This window comes from Lactuca saligna, chromosome 6 (genome assembly GCF_052625555.1).
Source record: "Lactuca saligna cultivar CGN05327 chromosome 6, ASM5262555v1, whole genome shotgun sequence".
NCBI lineage: Eukaryota > Viridiplantae > Streptophyta > Magnoliopsida > Asterales > Asteraceae > Lactuca > Lactuca saligna.
The window spans coordinates 6,341,750-6,366,018 of NC_136422.1; the positions used below are offsets into that span (position 1 = coordinate 6,341,750).

Sequence of the window (24,269 nt, forward strand, 5' to 3'; positions counted from 1 at the left end):
TTAAGCATTCGTAGATTTGAAGCACATATTTTCTTCTTCTAGATTACTTTTATATGTATGCCACCTATAGTCTATCAATGTCCAAAACTGACTATAAATTTAAGCAAGTACATAGAGTCATATCAGAAATATAAAACTATTGACGAAGGGATATGTTCTCGTTGCACACACTACAAAAGAAAGGAAAAGAAGTCATTGATGACTAGCTGCTGTCGACTTTTTTATAAATTCGTGTGGAGATGAGCATAAAATAAGGAGAATGATATATATGAATCCCCTCAAAGCGACAATAACTGTTTAAAAATTGTTGCAACCTTTTACAATTTACAAAAAATGCAAGCCTGTAAAGAAGTTCCCTATAGCTTGTACATTAATGCTAAATTTTAATTTTAATAATAAAATCTATTGACTAACCTCAAGCGAGGCAGGCCAGTGGGATTTATGCCTTCTCTTTCTAAAGCTAAATATCCCTCTTAAATATTTTACAACGGGCATCCCGCCTTTCCATATACAGAATAGATGTCTATTTGATCTAAAGTTCTTCCATGATAGGTTTCATTATGTATAGCTAATTAAATCAATTATGAAGTTAAATCTTGTCTTTCTAAAACTTTAGTCACATACAAAACAACAGCATATACAAGGTTTTGATTCATGAGAAAGGATGCGGGAATTAAAGAGGCTTGAAACCAAGAAAAGCAAAATGACCTAAATGAGTATCAAATTTGTTACCATACCCTCTTGTATAGTCATAGGTTGCGGCCACTTCTGGAATCTTCGGCCATTTAACTTTTTATTGAAGAACTAAAATTAAAACATGTCAAAACGTTCAAATATTAAACATGGCAAAACGTTCAAATATTATCACATGGTCTCATCAATAGGGAAATCTTCGTAAAAAACTCAATATTTTACCTTAATTTACAAAAAACTCTAAAGCTAAAATATGTTTACAAAAAGTCCTAATTATTAGTAAAAATAAACATCTGACCTATTTTCCCCTGTTTGTTAGTTTCATTGTTTACTCGGTTTTGTTAAAGGCACATTATTTTACCATAATTTACGAATATATCCCAAATTATGGTAAACTAATGAGAATTTAATGAAATTATAGTAAAATAATAAGACTTTATTGAAACCAGGTAAATATTGAAACCAATAAATATGAAAGAAAAAAAAAAGTCAAATCATCATTTTTACTGGTAATTAGGACTTTTTCATAAACAAATTATAGTTTGGGATTTTTTTTGTAAATTATGGTGAAATATTAGGACTTTTCAGAAGATTTTCCTCATCAATATTAGACATTATATTTATAGTAAAGATTTTATCATTATGTATTCACCTATTTCACTTTATTTGTATCCTTAATCAAGGCATTGTAATCCCTTTATATCGGGGCTCTTGTTTATTGTACAACTATCCAGTTACCTCGGTCATCCATACCCATCCTCTAGCCCACACATTAACCCCACTCCAGTAGGCCACACTACCTCATCACCTAACCATCTTACACCTCCAACATCCCCCTTATCACCACCTACCCCCCTTGCATACTAGCAACAATGACCCTTCTACCCCTCACATTCCTTTCATTTCTTCACATCCACGACCCATACACAAACTCCTATTCGTTCATCGCCAGCCCAAACTCAACCCACTGTCAACCACTTACATATATAACCCACCTCAAAACCGCCATCCTATGTAAACTCGAGGAAAACAAGGCATTGTAAAAACCAATACCAAGCTTAATCTCGCCATTGTTACCATATCGCTCACATTCCCACCTCCTACCATAAGGCTTTATTGGGCCCTAATTCACTAAGTGTCATCCACCATGAATTTTGTGCTTTACTGGAGAATCAAACATGGGAACTTCTTCCTCGGCCATTGGATAGCTTGGTTATTTTAAGTTTATGGGTATTCCGATACAACTTTATTTTTGATGAAAGCCTAGAGTGATATAAAGCCCGTTTGATGGTCAATGAGAAATATCAAACGATACGTATTGACGGCCACGACACTTTTAGCCCAGATGTCAAACTGGCTACGATTCGTCGATTCTCAGTCTTGTTGTATCCAAAAATTGGCCTAAACATCAATTAAATGTTAAAAACAATTTCCTTCATAGACATTTAGAAGAAACTATATATATATATATATATATATACCAACCACTAGGCTTCGTAGATCTTGATGCTCCTTATTAGGTGTGAAAACTCAAGAAATCCCTATATAGGCTCAAACAAGCATATAGGGCTTGGTTTACAAGGTTTTCCACCTTCATTAAATCTAAGGGATTTTGTAATAGCAGTAGTGACATATCTTTGTTTTTGTATCATCGGGGGTATGCATCTAATGTTTATTTCTATACGTAGATGATAATATCCTCATATCCTCATAGCATCAGACTCCTATCTTCTTCAGGATGTCAACACTACCTTATCCCTTGAGTTGTCACACCCCAAACCATACGGCGGAAACATCCGGGGGTGGAGGAATTCATTTGTAGTATCACAACACATGCATAATAGTAATCAGAGTACAAACAACCATTGTATTTAATAAGTATAAATATTTACATGTGTTTCATCATTGTATATTGACACCAAAATAATTATACAAAAGAAGAATATATGACTCAAAGAAGCTCCATCTTCTCAAAAAGCTCAGGGAGTACCTGTTTATTGTTTCCCTGAGAGTACAAGTAATTTGAAAAGAGAATATCAACATAAAGTTGAGTGAGTGCATAAGTATTTATGTTTGAAAAGATGTCTCTGTATATGTAAATTGTTCCAGAAAATCCTATATTTTCTGCGGTATATGAAAAGTAGTTTTATTCCTATAAAACCGTTCTATTTGTAAACCAATGTTTTGTATTTGTATTCCTTAATGTAAAACTTGTCACTGAGAGTGTGTCTAGTTTCACCAGCTGTTATTGAAAAGTGTAATATACCATTGTAGTTTGTATTTCGTAAGCTAGTACTTTGAAGATGTACTTATGTTTGGTTGTTTATACACTAACGTATTGTTAATATCTTTGTAATGACTTATTATAACCGTATTGTGATGAAATGGCCTGAAACAAACGCTTTGTAGGCGTTTAAACTGTTGATAACAATTGCCACTCATTGGTGTGTATGCCTGACTATAGCTAGAATCCTGAGTGTGGGGTTGTCAATCCCGATATAGATCTACACACAACTTGTTTCGATCCCCTGACTGGAGACTCTAGTTATTATATCAGGACTTTACCTTGGCAGTCTAAATGAATTAAACAACCTGAATTGAATGTCTCATAAAAAGCATATAAACGTTACATGTATAATGAAAACCCGATCATTCTGAAATAAATGATTGATTGTATATCCATGAATTAACACGTATTTGAAAACGTTAAACCCTTGATTTGTCTTGAATCAAACCCTTGTTTCTTGTAAAACGGTGTATTCTAGTATACTTGAATCATGAATTATTGTTCTATGTATCATAAATTATACCTATTATAATTTATATGTTCTTTTTAATTGGTATTTAACTATATTTCTATGTAACCCTTTGCTCAACATGTTACAAATGGTAATTAAATTGATGAAATAACTTTTATATTTATATACACATACAATTTTATATATAAGTAAATTTTAAACGACATTCGGACAAATAACCGGTAGTATTAGTCCTAAGTCTTTTAAATCTTATATATGTGTGTCTCTCTCTCTCTCTCCCTCTCTCTCTCTCTCTCTCTCTCTATATATATATATATATATATATATATATATACAAATATGAATTTTTGTGAAAAATATAAGTTTATAAAAGAGTTCAATATTTGGAGTATTTTTGATGTCTTAAAGTCGTTTTATCGTGATTTGAATTCATTTATTTGTAACACAAAGTTCTTGTGTTAGACTTGTATTTTCCCCCTTAAAACACTAAAAATTATGAAAATACAGGGGTATGAACTCACTTGATAAGTGGTGATTTGGACAGCGTTTCGTTTCCCAGAAAGGAATTTATTTGAAGAAAAAACAGCTTAAATCGAACAAAGTTTTGACTGGAGAGAGGTTGTTTTTCTCGGGAATCTCGGGGCTTCGAGGCTTTCTTAGAGTTTGAGATATGATACAGAGGCTTTAGGGGTTGTATGAAAGTTTATGGGAGTGAAAGAGGTGAAAGTGTGTGAAATGTGGTGTGAAAAAGGTGAAATATCTAAGAAGTCTCGCAGGTTTATATAGTGTGCGAAGGTCGGCGGAAGAGAGGAGTCAGCAGCCACGCATCGGTCATGCGAAGGGGCACGAAGGCTAGACGTGTGCGAAGGCGTCTTACGAGCCGTCTTAGACGTCGCCTAGGATGCAAGGCGCATCGCATGCACAACGGACCTCGGATTCAGACCAATCAGCGATGGACATAAGTGACACGCATCGGATCTGTGAAATTGTTCGGTATTATCCATAAAATCTCGGATTTTGTGCCAAAAACTTCCAAAAATCTTAACATTCGCATATGAACTCTGTTTTTTACGTTCTTTATATGCACGCGTAGGTAAAATTATACTCTACGACTTTCGTTTAGACTTTGTCGGCTAATTTTGAATTTATTTTTAATATTATTATTTTTAACAGACCGAGGCAGGAAAATCCGTTAAAAATTCATAACTTCTTCATCCGACGTCTATTTTTGCCATACTTTTTACCGTTGAGCTAGTATTAACGAGACCTTCGATTCTCATTTAGATTGTTTCGGCTAAATCTGGTCGATCTTTATTTCGAGTTTTTAACTGTCTACCACTATTCCGAAACTTAGAAAAATCATAACTTCTTCATACGAAGTCAGATTTGGGCGTTCTTTTTATGGAGCTTATCAGTTTAATGAGTACTACGACTTTCATTTAAACCACTACAGCTAAAAAGACTTTTATTGAAAACTCATTTTCTACACTGAACAGTGTTTTGCCGGTTTTGTCGCAGATCTTCGACCGGTCATAACTTCTTCGTTATAACTCGGATTTTAGTGTTCTTTATTTGTTTGGAAACCTTGTTATAATATCTACCACTTGGTTCATCCCAATCAAGATTGTTTAATACTTTATTTTTTAGGGTCAATTATGCAAATATACACAGTATGCTAAAATTTCTCTTTATTATTTAAAAAAGAAGTACAAATTGACCTACACTATTACATAGGTTTGAAATAACGGTTTGTTACATTATCCCCCCGTTAGAGAGAACTTCGTCCTGAAATTAGCATTAGAGATAGACTAGGGAAAATGATGTCGATATTTATGTTGCATTTGATCCTCCCGCTCCCAAGTGAATTCAGGTCCCCGTTTTGCATTCCAGCGAACCTTCACTATCGGAATACGACTTTGTTTGGTTTTCTTAACTTCCCTATCCGTAATCTCTATGGGTTCTTGCACAAAGTTGAGGCTCTCATTTAACTCGATTTCCTCTAGCCCTGTCGAAAATACCCGATACCCGAATTACCCGCTCGATTTTTCGGGTATCGGGTAAATCGGGTCGGGTAAATCGGGTATCGGGTAAATTTTTCCGGGTAATCGGGTTACCCGATTTTTTTTCGGGTCGGGTAAAGGGTACATTTTTTGGATTTCGGGTATACCCGAATTACCCAAATTATTTTAAAATTTCATTTTTTTATAGAGCTTGTACTATATAGCAGGTATTTGATCACGCTTAAACTAATATCATTATTATAAAACATAAATATATTTATTATGACAATACGACACTAACAATATTAAAAGTAATTTTTATATATTATCCCGTTCTTTAAAACTTAACTGTTTTCTATATTATAGTTTTTATTAGAACTAACAAACTCATTATCTTGACGAAACTTTAGAACATGGCAAAACTTATGACTACATTTATCTTAAACATTTTAAACTTTTAAATTAAGAATTTTAGGTATTTGTTTTTTTAACATCTTATTAGATTAGATTAAGTCGTTACAAAAATACTTGATATCTCATGTATTATTGAGTAGAAAATCTTAATGTTCAAAGCTTGAGTAACTTCGTTTATGTATCGTTTGTTTATATAAACAAGACTAATAAAGCACGACGTATTTATTTCATTAAATTTATTTTTAGGTGAAATTCAAAAAAAAAAATCATATATTTCGGGTAATACCCGAATTACCCAAACCCGACCCGATACCCGAATTACCCAAACCCGAATTACCCGAATTTAGTTTGGGTAGGGTAACGGGTAATTTTTCTAACATGAAAAACCCGAATTACCCGAAACCCGAAAAAATTACCCGTTCAACACCCCTGATTTCCTCGAGTGGGATTACAAGAGTCTTTTCAGATAGAAACTTTTTCAAGTCCGAATCGTGGAATGTAGGATGAATGTTACTTAGTTCTTGGGGTAGTCCAAGTTTGTAAGCTACAAGACCAATTCTAGCAAGAATCTCGAATTGTCCTATGTACCTTGGATTCAATTTGTCACACTTTCCAAAGCGTATCATGCCCTTCCAGGGTGAGACCTTTAACAAGAAGCGATCCCCAACTTGGAATTCCAATGGTTTTCTCCTTTTGTCAGCGTAGCTTTTCTGTCTATCTCTGGAAGCTTTAAGTCGCTCCCGAATTTGTACGATCCTCTTGGTAGTTTCTCGAATAATTTACGGGCCAGTGAGATCATTGTCAGGAGTTTGACCTCTAGCTAGTTGCGTGCCACCCACTTCGGCCCAGCACAGAGGGGATCTGCACTTGTGGCCATAGAAGGCTTCGAATGAAGCATCCTTTATGTTAGTGTGATAACTGTTGTTATAAGAGAACTCAACAAGTGGTAAATGAATATCACATGCCTTCTCAAAGTCTATCACGCAAGCTTGTAGCATGTCTTCTAATGTTTCAATCCTCCTCTCACTTTTTCTGTCGGTTTGTGGATGGTAGGTTGTACTCATGTCCAGCCTAGTTCCCAAAGAGTTTAGTAAAGACTGCCAAAAACGAGAGGTAAATCTACTATCTCGAAGGACACCATGCAGGCTAACAATCTCCTTAAGGTAAGTTCTTGTTAGCTTCTCCATCTTGTCGGTCTCTTTGATTGGTAAGATGTGTGCGGATTTGGTTAATCTGTCGACAATTACCCAAATAGTATCATAACCACCCGATGTCTAGGGTAACTTGGTTATGAAGTCCATTGTAATCCGCTCCCACTTCCATTGAGGGATTTCAGGTTGTTGTAATAAACCTAAAGGTTTCTGGTATTCTACCTTGACTTTGGCACAAGTAAGGCACTTGCCCACAAAGCTAGCAATTTCGGCCTTCATGTTATGCCACCAGTATAGTTTCTTGAGGTCCAGATACATCTTGTCTGAACCAGGATGAATGGAGTATCGGGTTTTGTGTGCTTCATTCATAACCACTTCTTTGTAACCACCGAACTTTGGTGTCCAGATTTGGTTCATGAAATAATAGACTCCATCATCCTTGACTTCGAAGTTCTTATCCATTCCTCTCAGGGATTCACCTGCCACGTTTTCGAGTTTCAACGCTTCAAGTTGAGCTTCTTTGATCTACGTGGACAGATGCGAATGGATTGTCATGGTCAACGTTTTACTCGGCGTCCCAAGTATTCTTTTCTACTAAGGACATCAGCTACTATGTTTTCTTTACCAGGGTGATAAAGAATTTCACATTTGTAATTGTTTAGTAGCTCCACCAATCGGCGTTGCCTCATGTTCAACTCTTTCTGATCAAAAATATGCTGAAGACTTTTATGGTCCGTGAATATTGTGCATTTCGTGCTATACAAGTAGTGTCTCCATATCTTCAAAGCAAATACTACTGCTTCTAGTTCAAGTTCATGTGTTGTATAGTTGACTTCTTGTGTCTTTAGCTGTCTTGAGGCATAGGATATAACTTTAACGCCCGCAGATCCGGGCTAGTCAATTTAGAGGCAATAGGGGTCGAAAATGACTTTTTCACAAAAGATTATTTAGAATAAATAATCTTAACCAAGTTGTAGAATATGTCACAAGGTTTTCGTACATATAAAGAACGCCGAAATCCGAGTTATAACGAAGAAGTTATGGTCCGTCGAACTTTCGCAACGGAACCGGCATGGCACCGGGAAGCGTAAATAGTGAATTTACGATGGAGGACTTTTTAGCCTTAGTGATCTAAATGAAATTCGTAGAATATATTAAACTAAGAGCGTCGATAAAAAGAACGCCCAAATCTGACTTCGTATGAGGAAGTTATGACTTTTCTAAGATTCGGCTTAGCAGTGTACAGCCCGAAACTCGAATTTTAGTTCGAGCGGTTTTTGGCTTACGTGACCTAAATGAGAGTTGAAGGTCTCATTAATAGGAACTCAATGGTAAAAAGACAAACGAAAACAGAGTCCATATGAAGGAATTATGAATTCTTCGCGGTCATTTAACAGTCTAAACGCCTCCTACTGTTAAATTTGAGATCGGTCGAGAATTAGCCGACGGAGTCTAAATGAAAGTTGTAGATCTTGATTTTACCTACGCGTGGATATAAAGAACGTCAAAAACGGAGCTCGTATGCGAAAGTTATAATTTTTCTAAGTTTGAAGACTGATACACGATAGGGGGTGACGTGGCACCACCAGAAGCCCACCACATGGACCAACTCGGCGAGTAGGTCCCCCCTACTCGGCGAGTAGGCCAGTCAGCACCCTTATAAATAGAGGTGTCGGGTTCCATTCATTCTCACACCTTCAAACCCTTCTTTCTCTCTCTAAACTCTCTCTCTAAGCCTCCCTAACCCCCCAAAGCCTAGGGTAACTCCCTAGCACGAGGCGGAAGCCCCGGAGCGCCCGATGGCTCCGAGAAAAGAGCCTTTCAGCTCGGGAAACGCTGCTCCAGCGAAGCCCGGTTTTGCGAAAAACCCGCTGTTTTATCGAAGGAAAGTTGTTTTGAAAGTATCGAAGTGTTGTCCGAGTACTAAGTCACCACCTTTCAGGTGAGTGCATAGTTCCCTTTCATCTTACACATAGATATGAAGTATTTTATATAAATTATGTGTTATGTGTGCATATTATCTGAGTACTTGTTGTCTATGCTAAATGAACGATTTTATACATGTTTTAAATTATTTAAACTGTATATGTATTTTATATCTACGATAATGTTGGGGTAAACATGGGTAGATATAATAGATGGAATATGAGTTGAATGATGAGTTGAGAGGTGTTATAGACCACGAGGTGAGGGTGAGAGGTGGACGATGTGAGAAGCCTTTTTCCCAAATGATGGCCCCGTCATTCAGCAGAGTATGGATGACAACCACAGACTATTCTAGACAATCAGTGGCACACTAGCAAGCTCGCAACCTGTAGGTGTTGTGAACGATGTGTTCACCCGGTGTACTCTAAACCTTGGTGATCATGCAAACTTGATGCCTAAACCTTGGTGATCATGCAGACTTGATGCCTAAACCTTGGTGATCATGCAGACTTGATGCCTAATGTAACATCCGAAAAATACAACCAATTTAAATTTTTCAAAACAACCCGATTTTCATTAAAATGTTTACAAAAAGGTTTTCAATACAAATCATTAGAGTATTCCCATAATCACATTGCTACAAAATCATGAGGAGCGGTACGATCACGCCTTCGCCTTGCCACGGTCTCCTGAAGAACCTGAAAAACATTAAACCACAACTGTAAGCCCGAAAGCTTAGTGAGATACCCCCAAAATACCAACCACGTATACGCCCTTCCAGGCTGCGACCTTCCGGTCCAAAACATATAAAACATACATAACATAACAGAACATAGAACAGCCATGCATATCGGGTCTACCGTGTGACTGGTCCGCCGTATCGGGCCTTCAGTCCACCGGATCCATCCTCCAGGTCTAGTCATGTCCTTCGAGTCTATAGTGGGGTTGGTCCGCCGCCATCGGGCCTTCAAACCACCTGGTCCACTCTCTGAGTCTACAGTGTGACTGGTCCGCCCGCATCGGGCCTTCAGTCGGCCTCGTCCACTCTTCGAGCCTCGGCACGTCTGGTCCGGCCTCGTGGGGCCTACAGCCTATCCGGACCGCTCGCTGGGCCTTCGGAACAACCGGTCCGCCCTGGGTATCTTGGCCTACTGCACAAAGCAGGACCCGCCTCAACCCATCTCCAGTCCAAACAACCATGTGCATAAAACATACAATCATATAACAGTCATAGTCAACAAACCGAGCAAGCAGATCACATAGCATATCATTACCCTAACCGGGTTACCGACCTAACCTTTCACTCACATATCATCACTTTATATATATCGGGAAACTGACCTTGACAAGGTCTCCTAGCATGTACCATCCTAACTACCAGGATGCAGACACATCAAACAGTAACATAATAACCATATCCAAATCTCAATCCAATAAAGGGCCGGCCTTGGTGCCTAAGACCCTGTTGATATAGTGAGGATAACTCACCTCGAAAACTGTCGGCTGAAAGGATAAGATCCCGCTGCTCCGAACTCTGACACGAACTCCTCCACTGAACATCAAAACATACAACTCAATAAAAACCCTTAATTACCAAAATACCCCTGGAAGACAACTGGTCAACCTTGGACAAGTCAAATTCAACCCCTGACTGACCCTACTCGCCGAGTCAACCCGATGACTCGTCGAGTCCTTATGCTCAGAACTTCCCTCAATCAGCGACCCAACTTGCCGAGTCACCCCAACACTCGTCGAGTCCAACAACTCTGAGTCCACTCGCACCCAACTCACCGAGTCATCCCTTGACTCACCGATTCATCGACTCAACCAGAAATATTGGGACTTCCTCGACAAGACTCACCGAGTCCAAATGGACTCGTCGAGTCCAAGGCTATCTTCAACCTACTCGCCGAGTTGTTCTTCCAACTCGTCGAGTTCCAGGCCATCTTCAAGCAACTCGTCGAGTCGCCCCATGTGACTTGACGAGTACCACCGGTCTGAATCCATACAGAAGCATCTCAGGCCATGCAATTTATCCAAAACATAGATCCAACCTCCTACAATCCATCCATCACGTAAAGTGGCAAACTTTACGTGAATCTAAAGAGATCTAGGCCTTATTCACCTTAGAACCAAGGTTTGGGACATGGTAGCTCCATTAACAACACAAGAACAGGGGCTTTAATGCTCTTAAGATCTTCTCCACTCCAGATCTGAGGTAGCAACCTCCGATCCATCCTCCAACATCAAGATCTCATGCAACCAAGCACCCCACACAACCCCAAAATGAGAAACTAGGAAAACACAGCCCAAGAACGAAAGTATTACCACCAAAAGATGCCTCAATAGCAACCAAACTCGAATCCAAGCAAAGCCCTTTGATCCAAGTCACTTCTCCTTCAAGATTTCTTCAACCAACACCTCTCCAAGCTCTAATTTGCTCCACAAATGGACTCTCCACGAATTTAGGGTTTCTGGAACTCAAGGGGGAATAAGGGAGGCTGTGGAGGGGCATAATGCTCTTTATATAGGGCTCAACCCCGAAAATTAGGGTTTTCTCCATACAACACCTACTCGCCGAGTCCATCTTTGGACTCGCCGAGTAGGCCACTTACTACGCGACCATAGTCGCGACCTGACTCGCCGAGTCTATCCATGGACTCACCGAGTCACCCTCTGAAACTTACACTCTTAGCCCTTCAACTCTACTCTTGCGATTCCGGGATGTTACACCCAAACCTTGGTGATCATGCACACTTGATGCCTAAACCCTGGCGGCTATGCAGACTTAGTGCCCGTTGTGTAAACCGTGGCAACGATGGACTTTGTGCCGATTACTTAGGAATGAATGAACGAGGAATAGCTAATTCTTAGGGTAGATCCTTACAATTAAAGAAGATAATGGGGATGGGTAATTGGGCTGATTGTTTGATTGTTTAAACATAATAATTATATTATTGTGGGTTGAAAATCCTATGTACTCACCAGGTTTCCCAACCTGACCCACTCAGTTTATTTATATCACAGGTGTTGATATGAAGTCACATTACACTGAGAGATTTAAAGAGATGTAGATCACTAGTGTAAATAAATGTAAGTTCTATTTATGCTTATGTTTCTGTATTAACGATGACATCCCAAACGTTTTGAAATGAATAAAATACGTTTCTTCGAAAATGTTTTAATAACGTATTTATCGTGTTTTTCTGGGAACAAATTCTGCAACATTTTTATTTAAAGAACTTTGATTTTTAAAAAGCATAAACAAATTCGGTCTTTTCTGGCCGTGAAAATGGGGATGTCACAGTTGGTATCAGAGCATTAGTTTAAGCGAACTAGGAATATGGATTTATTTCTAGACTTAAACTTAGAATGCTAAGTGATGATTGTGAGGAGTGTGTCAAATAGATTTAGGTAATGCACCTGAACAGACACAAGCACTAGTTTATTTTAGGAATGATGCCTAAATTCCTTTTACGTGCTAAATGATGCTATAGTTTGATCGGATCTATGGTATGTTGCCGACTGGATCTGGAAACCTTATGTGTTTAGGATTCTAAATGTATGAATACGATATTAGAACTAGCATATAAACGTTTTGGAGTGATAACGATGATTTAAACGTCAATCTTAAGTAAAGGTCTAGATTCACCTTATTCGGTGTATAGATCAAGATGGCAAGGACCCGTAGCGGAAACATGAATGCAAATGGGAACCGAAACCAACCCCCAGTGATTGAGCAAATACCGGTTGTGGTAACCGCTGCTGAGCCAATAACAATGGCCGGAGTGCAAGCGATGATCCAGGCGATGTTGGATCGTCAAATGGAGGAAACCAGACGTTTGCTCCAGCAAAATCGAGAAGAAGCAACCATACAAATCGAACAGCCCGAGTTGAAAGAAGGGCAGACTGAGGAGGGAAACTACAGTGGGACTGTTGGTCAAGCCAACCCACCGCTAGTTAGGCAAAACCTCCAGGATGGAGAAAATGATGGACGTGGATGCAAATACAAGGATTTCAGGGCGTCCAAACCACCGAGTCTATCTGGAAGCCCGATGCCGGTGGAAGTCATGAACTGGATCTCTGAGATGGAGATGATTTTTGAGAGTTGCGAGTGTAGCAATAGGCAGAAGACTGCACTCGCGGTTCCTTTGTTGAAATCTGGAGTACTAAGCTGGTGGAAGCTACTAGCCGATTCGATGCCCAAAGGAGAAGTGAGCAAGATGTCATGGGAGGATTTTCTGGTGCAGTTAAAAATGCAGTACTGCTCTGAGCAGGATCTTCTGGAGATCAACAACAAGTTTCAAAATCTAAAGAAGGGGAAGATGAGTGTCATCGAGTATGCTGCAAGTTTTACAGAGAAAATGAAGCTTGTTCCTTATCTAGTTCCAACTGAGCTCTCCAAGGTCAATAAGTTTGCCCATGGATTACCAGCAGACTTTGGACCAATGGTCAAGCAAGCAACCACTTTGAAAGGAGCCATCTAGGCAGCTAGGAATGTTGAGACCCAGATTAGGGAAAAAGGTCTGGAGAGAGCTGAAGTTGGCGAGAAAAGGAAACATGAAGGATCATCAAAATCCAACAAGGAAAAGAAATTCTCAAAGATTGAAGAAGGAGGAGGAGGTGAAACCAAGTGGTGCGAGAAGTGTAAAAAGAAGCACTTCGGGAAATGTAGCGAGGAGGTGACTTGCTACAAATGTGGAAAGATCGGGCATTACACCAGTAAGTGTGCGTCCAACAAGAAGGTGTGTTATGGATGTAATAAGGAAGGGCATATTTCCAGGGACTGCCAGGGAAAAAATAAAGCAGCAAGACCAGAAACGCCACCGAGGCCAAGGGCATTCTACATGATCCTCGACGAAGCAGAAAACCGTGCAAGGAATCAATGATGAGGACAGTAGCCATAGTGTCGTATGATATAGCCTATTAGAGGCATAGTCTAGGGTGAACTTGGACACCTATGTAATAGTTTCAAGAAATAATAAAACATTCGTTTTGTTATCTGATGTGTTAAAATGTTATGTGATTTTCTTGTATGGTGACTTGGGAAACTGCGGGACAATACTTGGGACGAGTATGAGTAGGTGTGAATGGTAGTAGAGGCCTATACTACTGAAAGCACAAGACTCACACTTGGATCAGGGAAAGTCACAAGGTTACCAAGAAGCCAGTAATTGATTTTGTTTTATTCAAGTATGTCGTTACCATTATTTCGGTAATGACTAAGAAGATTGTTGTTATCCCGACCCTAGTGGTCATATCACATTGAGTCCGACTATGATGAGTAGGTTACGTGGTTTAGAGAACCAAGTTTGATGTAGCATCCGACTTAAACTAAACGATTGAAATCAAAGCGATCAATAGAAGTATCGCGCTCGTTGTTAAAGAAGTTGGTAGCTAGAAATGCTACACGTTAAAGTGTGATTATGTCACATTAGAACATGAAGGAAGGCTTAGTCTGTTTTAGAATTTAAGAGACCTGAGTCTAAACGTGCATCACATGATGATAGGTCATAATTTTGAGTCTAATCTGAGGTAGAGAGCAGGTGTACGATCAAGTACTGCTTACAGTCAATAGGTCTAAAAGATAGACTTGAAGGAATAAAGAAGTTATAATTATTACCTAGGATGAAGAGATGACGTATGGAGTCATTATACGATCCTTGTTTCGTTGATGATTCCGGGACGTAATCATCCTAAGGGGGAGATAATTGTAACGCCCGCAGATCCGGGCTAGTCAATTTAGAGGCAATAGGGGTCGAAAATGACTTTTTCACAAAAGATTATTTAGAATAAATAATCTTAACCAAGTTGTAGAATATGTCACAAGGTTTTCGTACATATAAAGAACGCCGAAATCCGAGTTATAACGAAAAAGTTATGGTCCGTCGAACTTTCACGACGGAACCGGCATGGCACCGGGAAGCGTAAATAGTGAATTTACGATGGAGGACTTTTTAGCCTTAGTGATCTAAATGAAATTCGTAGAATATGTTAAACTAAGCACGTCGATAAAAAGAACGCCCAAATCTGACTTCGTATGAGGAAGTTATGACTTTTCTAAGATTCGGCTTAGCAGTGTACAGCCCGAAACTCGAATTTTAGTTCAAGCGGTTTTTGGCTTACGCGGCCTAAATGAGAGTTGAAGGTCTCATTAATAGGAACTCAATGGTAAAAAGACAAACGAAAACGGAGTCCATATGAAGGAATTATGAATTCTTCGCGGTCATTTAACAGTCTAAACGCCTCCTACTGTTAAATTTGCGATTGATCGAGAATTAGCCAATGGAGTCTAAATGAAAGTTGTAGATCTTGATTTACCTACGCGTGGATATAAAGAACGTCAAAAACGGAGCTCGTATGCGAAAGTTATGATTTTTCTAAGTTTGAAGGCTGATACGCGATAAGGGGTGACGTGGCACTACCAGAATTGGACACGTGGCACCACCAGAAGGTCACCACATGGACCAACTTGGCGAGTAGGTCCCCCCTAATCGGAGAGTAGGCTAGTCAGCACCCCTATAAATAGAGGTGTCGGGTTCCATTCATTCTCACACCTTCAAACCCTTCTTTCTCTCTCTAAACTCTCTCTCTAAGCCTCCCTAACCCCCCAAAGCCTAGGGTAACTCCCTAGCACGAGGCGGAAGCCCCGGAGCGCCCGACGGCTTCGAGAAAAGAGCCTTTCAGCTCGGGAAACGCTGCTCCAGTGAAGCCCGGTTTTGCGAAAAACCCGCTGTTTTATCGAAGGAAAGTTGTTTTGAAAGTATCGAAGCGCTGTCCGAGTACTAAGTCACCACCTTTCAGGTGAGTGCATAGTTCCCTTTCATCTTACACATAGATATGAAGTATTTTATATAAATTATGTGCTATGTGTGCATATTATCTGAGTACTTGTTGTCTATGCTAAATGAACGATTTTATACATGTTTTAAATGATTTAAACTGTATATGTATTTTATATCTATGATAATGTTGGGGTAAACATGGGTAGATATAATAGATGGAATATGAGTTAAATGATGAGTTGAGAGGTGTTATAGACCACGAGGTGAGGGTGAGAGGTGAACGATGTGAGAAGCCTTTTCCCAAATGATGGCCCCGTCATTCAGCAGAGTATGGATGACAACCACGGACTATTCTAGACAGTCAGTGGAACACTAGCAGGCTTGCAACCTGTAGGTGTTGTGAACGATGTGTTCATCCGGTGTACTCTAAACCTTGGTGATCATGCAGACTTGATGCCTAAACCTTGGTGATCATGCAGACTTGATGCCTAAACCTTGGTGATCATGCAGACTTGATGCCTAAACCTTAGTGATCATGCAGACTTGATGCTTAAACCCTGGCGACGATGCAGACTTAGTGCCCGTTGTGTAAACCGTGGCAATGATGGACTTTGTGCTGATTCCTTAGGATGATCATTAGGAATGAATGAACGAGGAATAGCTAATTCTTAGGGTAGATCCTTAAGATTAAAGAAGATAATGGGGATGGGTAATTGGGCTGATTGTTTGATTGTTTAAACATAATAATTATATTATTGTGGGTTGAAAACCCTATGTACTCACTAGGTTTCCCAACCTGACCCACTCAGTTTATTTATATCACAGGTGTTGATATGAAGTCACATTACACTGAGAGATTTAAAGAGATGTAAATCACTAGTGTAAATAAATGTAAGTTCTATTTATGCTTATGTTTATGTATTAACGAGGACATCCCAAACGTTTTGAAATGAATAAAATACGTTTCTTCAAAAATGTTTTAATCAGGTATTTATCGTGTTTTTCTGGGAACAAATTCTGCAACATTTTTATTTAAAGAACTCTGATTTTTAAAAAGCATAAACAAATTCGGTCTTTTCTGGCCGTGAAAATAGGGATGTTACAATAACCTTTCCTCTTTGCATAAGAACACATCCAAGTCCTTGATTAGATAAACCACAGTGTACTACGAAATCCTCTGTCCCTTCAGGAAGAGACAAAATCGATGCACTACATAAAGCTTGCTTCAGCGTTTGGAATGTTGTTTCTTGCTTTTCTCCCTAGCTAAAGGTTACACTCTTTTGGTTCAGGGTTGTAAGAGGCTTAGCTATTCGAGAGAAATTTTGAATGAATCTGCGATAATAACCAGCAAGACCTATGAATTGATGGATTTTGTAGCTATTTTGGGTGTCGACCAGTTTTCAATTGCCTTTATTTTGGAAAGGTCGATGTGTATTCCTTCTGAGCTGACCACGTGACCTAGGAAATCAACCTTCCTAATCCAAAATTCACATTTTGAAAAGTTCTCATAGAGCTTCTCTGATCTAAGAGTTTGTAATACTTGACGAAGATGTTGGCCATGTTCCTCTTTGCTTTTTGAGTAGATAAGGATGTCGTCAATGAACACTATGATGAATTTGTCCAGGAATGGACTACACATAACGAGTTCTTAACGTGTTTTTGGGAATATCTTCCTCCAAAATTCATAACTGGTGATACCCGGATCTTAAGTCTATATTCGAGAAGTAGTTTGCACCTTGAAGTTGGTCAAACAGATCGTCGATGCGAGGCAGGGGATATCGATTCTTGATGGTAAGTTTATTCAGCTCATGGTAGTCTATGCACATGCGGAATGATCCATCCTTCTTCTTTATGAACAAAATTGGTGCTCCCTAAGGTGGACAGATTGGTCTTATGAAATCTTTGTTTAGGAGTTCGTTAAGCTGGCTAGATAATTCATGCATTTCAGAAGGTGCAAGGCAATAGGGGATTTGGCTACAGGAGTAGCTCCAGGGATTAAGTCGATTCGGAATTCGACTTGTCGTTCCGAAGGCACCCCTGGAAGATCATCGGGAAATTTGCAGACCTCAGGAATGCTCGCGATGTCTTTTACTTCTTGCTTTTTGTCTACCACGTGAGCTAAGAATGCACAATACTCCTTGCGAGGGTATTTCTGTGATTTGATGCAAAAGATGATTTAAAGGTTAGTTCTGGGTTTGTCACCGTAAATAATAAGAGTTTCATTAGTTGGCAAGTTCAAGCGAATAACTCTTTCATAGCATAGGATGTCGGCATGATTAGGGCACAACCAATCCATACCTATTATGACGTCAAAACATTTAATAGAGACCAGCATAAGGTCTATTGGGAAAGACAAATCATTCAAGGTAAGGGTACATCCTATGTATATATCATTGATGGATTCAGATCTTATGTTATACATTTTGGCTGTGAAAGTTTCATTTAGCGGTTGGGAGTTTTGATTTAGAAGATGTTTAACATTATGGCTCACGAAGCTCTTCTCAGCACCACAATCAAATAGAATGCATGCATAAGTGTTGTTGAGAAGAAACGTACCCGTGACCACTGTAGGGTCTGCCACCGCTTCTTCGTGACCCAATGCTAAAATCCTTCCAACCCCACTGACATTTCCATTTTTTAGATAATCTCTCTTGAAATGCCCCACATCACAGCATTGGTAGCATGCTCGACCTACTCCAGCTGCAGGTACTTGGTTAAGGGGTTGAGGTGGTGTTCTACAAAATCAGGCAGTATTCCCTTTCCTGTTGCAGTTATAACACTACATTTCTTGGCAATTTCCATTGTGGTGAGAATTGCACTTGTTGCATTTAGGGAGGTTACCAGCATAGGGCTTAGTTGGTGTTGGGTTATTAGGGGAAATAGCAACAGGTACAGTAGCTGCATTGACTGTAACTACTTGTTGCTTCTTTGAGGAGTCCTGTGAAGACTTTCCCTTCCACTTGTTCCAACCCTTCTTCTTGTTTTTTTTTGTTATTGTTGTTGTTGTTTTCCTTCGATTGTTCTGGTGCAGTAACCACTGAGTTTTGATGAACTCCGTGGTCAATAAGAGATTGTCCCAGTTCTTTGGCGCTATCAAAAATAATAGGTCTTGAAGCTAAAACACTTGATTGAATTTACGGTGACAGTCCCAAAATATATCTCTCGATCTTTTTGCTCTCCAGGGCAACCATATCCGAACAAACAACTGTCAGATCACAAAATCTATTGGTATAGGTTGATATATCAGACCCAACCATTGCAAGACCCCTAATCTCTTGCTCGAGTTTCTGAATTTCCCCTCACGGACAATATTCCCGCATTAGAATGGTTTTTAAGTTCTCCCAGCTTATCGAGTTAGCCACTATTAGAGTAAGTGACTTAACGTGGTCATTCCACCACGTTAAAGCTTTATCTGAAAAGGTACAAGCAGCGAATATGATTTTGCTGCTCTCTGTACAGGAGCAGATTTCGAAAATTGCTTATGTCTTCTCTATCCATTGTCTTAATGCCATAACTCCTCCAGTCGCATTAAAGGTTTTGGGTTTAGCATTCGAAAAATCTTTATAAGTGCACTCTTGCAAGTGCCCAGGACTCTCGCCATGGTTAAAAGGATGTGCTTCAACTCCCGACCCACTAGCACCATGAGTATTGATATGAGACATCACAACCTCTACAACCGTCGTGACCGCCGCTTGGAACATAGCAACGTTGAACTGAGGAGGTGGTGGTGGAGGTGGCGTCGATGCTTCATTGATATTGTTACATCTTGGATTTCTACGAGGAGGCATCTTTTTCTATGAAAGTCAATAGATAAAAATTTAGTGATATATCATGAATCAATATGAATTTAATATCTCTGAAGTTAAACACTTAATTCAACAAGAATCTTGTAAAGAATTGGAAATAGATGTCTATTGCAAGTACAAATTGCAACATGATAATATGAAATGGAATGGTTATTTTTCAAAAAGTATGAAAATACATGTCGATTGTATTGGTATATTAAGTACATATGGTATGGAGAACTTAACCTTAAAGCAGGTCTATAATATACCACAATACTGAGAAAGTGTCGACATTACACCGACCTACCGAAAATAAAATTTTCATGGTCGTATTGAAAAACATCTAAACCAAAACTTTGAAATAGGATGTTTACAAAAATTGTTATAACTCTTGTTGAACTAAAGTGCTTGTTGCTTTATTGATACTTAGTTTGTACGTATCATGAAAAGTAGTATATACATTCAATACATAAAAATATAAAGTAGAAGTAGTGTAAACACTACTTGGGCGCTGTTTTCTATAGCGGTTGCTAGATCCTGCTTCATCATGTGCCTTCTAGCGCCTTTCTTGCGCACCTTGATGCTCTCTTAATTCCCTTATCTCTAATTGAGCAGCATTTACTTGTCTTTGAAGGGATTTAGTGTGTTGTTGAGTCTTGACCTGCATTTCATAAAGACACAGGATATCTGCAGTGTTGATCTACGCAGTAGCATTTACTTCAAGGATCCGATTGATGGAAATCCTTGCTTGATCGGTTTGACGGTTTATCCGACGTACCATAACCAGAAGAGCTCTATCGGATGTTCCTCCGTCAGAGACATTATAAAAAGATATTTCCATTCCATATAGAGGGCGCATACCTTCTTGCTGACTCCAGTGGTTTATATGTTAGCCCTATTATGGAATCGGTACTGCATCACCTTGTCTCACAGTGCGTTGTCCCGGGTTATAGACTTGTGGTTCTATGTTAGTGCCACTTGACCCACTATCACTATCTTCCATTGGTTCCTCTTCCGAATCATTTCCATTACCTTGATTTGGGAAGTAAGGGTCCCCTGGTATGTGATATTCGTACGTGTTATCTGTACGAGATGTAGAGGTGAGAAATATATAAAATATTTAGACGTGTGGTTTTATAGTATTCCTAAATACTCCCATAGTATTTCAATCTATATGTTCGGTTCTATAGTTCTTCTGAATATATATGGTTGCTAAGTCTTAGACATGTCATAACACTACAATCACTCCCAAACACATGTTGGTCATATCTCAAATCAATATAGTTGATCACGCTATATTAATCCCAGATATGATTACATAACTGCCCAGGTTTGACTATAATGTTCAACATCCAAATGCTTTTAAGTTATTATGATTGTGATACTGAACTTGTATGTATGAGTGTTAGTACTATTCTTGTAAAAATACTTCAATTTTTAAAAAGTATATTTGTAGTCAGAGATCTTAGCCCCGATGTATTTATAGTTTGTATATCTTTTATGGATTGATATATTGTGTTCACCATAAACAATGCTCTAATACCAATCTGTCACACCCCAAACCAGACGGCGGAAATGTCCGGGGGTGGAGGAATTCATTTGTAGTATCACAACATATGCATAATAGTAATCAGAGTTCAAAAACCATTTTATTTAATAAGTATAAATATTTACATGTGTTTCATCATTGTATATTGAAACCAAAATAATTATACAAAAGAAGAAGATATGACTCAAAGTAGCTCCATCTTCTCAAAAAATCTCGGGGAGTACCTATTTATTGTTTCCCTGAGAATACAAGTAATTTGAAAAGAGATTATCAACATAAAGTTGAGTAAGTGCATAAGTAGTTATGTTTGAAAAGATGTCTCTATATATGTAAACTGTTCCAGAAAATCCTATATATTCTGATGTATATGAAAAGTAGTTTTATTCCCATAAAACCGTTCTATTTGTAAGCCAATGTTTTGTATTTGTATTCCTTCATGTAAAACTTGTCACTGAGAGTGTGTCTGGTTTCACCAGCTGTTATTGAAAACTATAATATACCATTGTAGTTTGTATTTTGTAAACTACTACTTTGAAGATGTACTTATGTTTGGTTGTTTATACACTAACGTATTGTTAATATCTTTTTAATGAGTTATTATAACCATACTGTGACTAGATGGCCTGAAACAAACGCTTTGTAGGCGTTTAAAATGTTGATAACAATTACCACTCATTGGCGTGTATGCCTGGCTATAGCTAGCAACCTGAGTGCGGGGTTGTCAATCCCGATATAGATCTACACATAACTCGTTTCGGTCCCCTAACTGGAGACCTTTACTACTCTTTCTTCAACTAGGTCGGACGCACAAAGCGCTCCACCTGAGTTAGAGCGATTATTTGAGAAAATTTGCAATGAATACGCGGAGTGGGAGGTGATAGCCGATAAGCAATTACCCCCCGAATGGGACATGCCTGACTGGAGCAGGCTACCATGATTCAAAAGATCTTATTTCTAAAGAGATTTGATTCGGAACTATTATATGTCCAAGGTTCAATATTGAAAATTTTTTAGAGGTTTTCCCTAACTTTGTCCGTGTCAACAAACAATTCGAAATACCTCGACTTTTTAGAACAGGTCCGAGTCAAATAGCAAAATTTTGAAGCACTTCTTTTTACACTATTTCGGAAACCCAAGGTCTCAATCGTATGGATATGTAAAATATAGGATTTCCAATCCTAGCATGAAAAGGAGGGAAATGGATACCCAATTTAAAGTGAGTAAACAGAATTCCATACTCGATCTCATAGATACATATAGAATTCAGCGGAAAGCCATATCCGATGAAAGTCTTATGTACAGCTTGGAGGGAGATATTTCATATCTTTTGAGGTCAACACTACAATATGGGATAAAAAAAATCCAAAATAAGTGATTTTATCCCTTATAAAAAGAAAACTGATTCATGAACCCCTTTCACGCTCATGTCACGTTGAGGTACTGCAGAAGAAAAAACTCCAAAATCCGATCCAATTTATCGTAATTGATTAGTTAACACGTTGGTTAACCATATTCTGAAACATGGAAAAAAATCATTGGCTTATCAAATTATCTATCGAATTAATATGGAATTATTACCATACGCTCATTCTAAATCTATTAGTAAAGATGCATTTTTTTCAGTCAGTATAGCCTCTTTCGGAATATTTAAAGCCTTTTTTTTATATAAAACTATTTATTCATCTTTTCAAAATTTGGAGTTCCTTAATGCATTTGTAAAAATGGGTCCTAATAGAAATTTTTATGACAAAATAAAAAATTCTATATATGATTGATCATATAATCAGGTTACATAGATGCCTTTTATGGATGATTCTTAACTACGGGGATTTGAAAATTGGCTAACTTTGCTCATTTTTTTGATAGATGAATAATTGATGCAATTCCAAATGGAGTTGGTCTTATGAGATTTTTTGGAGCAGAGGTTATTAAATCACTAGATGGTGGGCGTATTTCTTCTTATATGTTGTTTTATTTTTCTTATGTAGAATTTTTTTTATTAATTTACTATTTTTCAATGTTTGAATCTTGTTGACTAATCTCGCTAACATTGAACTTGGTAAAATGAAATGATTGAATAATTGAAAAATGAGATTATTCAGGAATACACATTGAATGTTAATATTACGCATTGAATTTCTGTTAGTAGATCCATAATCAAAGAAGTGTTTGTGAGTATTGTAGAAGAAATGAAACAAAAGATACTGTAGAGCTAGGACAGTTATTGTATGAGGTCTACCCAGTTCTAGATGCAGAGGCGCATAATAGATCGATATGAACATTATGAGTTGTCCCGTAATAAAACCAGTTGTTGCTGATACCTTCTTCTCGGTTCCTTCTTCTCCTTCTTCCATAATGTGAGCTCGGAGAAGGAAGAGATAGGAGGGCCCTATGGAGAATGTGGTCAGATATCCATAATAGAGTCCGACCACAACGACTGAATTGATTATCTTCATGCATAAGGATACTAGATTACCTAGTAGAAATATTTCGAAATCATCACAAACCTCCCTTTTTCTTTTCTATTGCAATTTATGGATTATTATATGATGATTTTGAAACTTTCTGTATATAGAAATAGAAAGAGATAGACTACAAATGGCATCTGTTATGTTAATGACACTAAAAGGATAGTAAGTGAATGGAATTGGGATATGGATGGAATATAACGAAATAGAGCCACTTTGGGGTTCCCTATGAAATGAGGAATGGAAGGGAGCCACTACAAAGAAGTTCCGGGAGTTACGAAGGATGCTTCGAGCTCATATTGGTCATGGATTGAGAACGGGAATGGAACTCTATGAGGTCAAATCTCTCGTTGTTCCTCAGTAGCTCAGTGGTAGAGCGGTCGGCTGTTAACCGATTGGTCATAGGTTTGAATCGTACTTGAGGATATTTGAAAATCACCATCAACACCTCGGTGTAGGCCCAGGATACTCCTTTGTTCCATAGCCCTGGGGCTATTTACAACTATCCAATTAATAATTCTCAGATGGACTAGTACTAGCAGTGCATCAAAGATGTAGTCATCGATTCTCACAAGAGGCTATAATTGTCACGAGAAAACATATTAATGATGAGGAACGCTTTTTTGTTATGCTACTAATACTTGTACTTGCTCTGCTATTCTGCCCCATCCTGGATGAGGAAGAGTTACGGGCGTGTAAAAAAAATACGATGATGGGGGGCGGGCATACTATGTGTAAT

General features: G+C 38.5%; 1 non-coding gene across 1 annotated transcript; it reads left to right on the forward strand.

Moving 5' to 3' along the window:
- The first annotated feature begins 23,884 nt into the window (after positions 1-23,884).
- Positions 23,885-23,956, forward strand: TRNAN-GUU (transfer RNA asparagine (anticodon GUU)). The gene has a single exon. It is a non-coding gene; the product is annotated as a tRNA-Asn (tRNA).
- Positions 23,957-24,269: the final 313 nt, after the last annotated feature.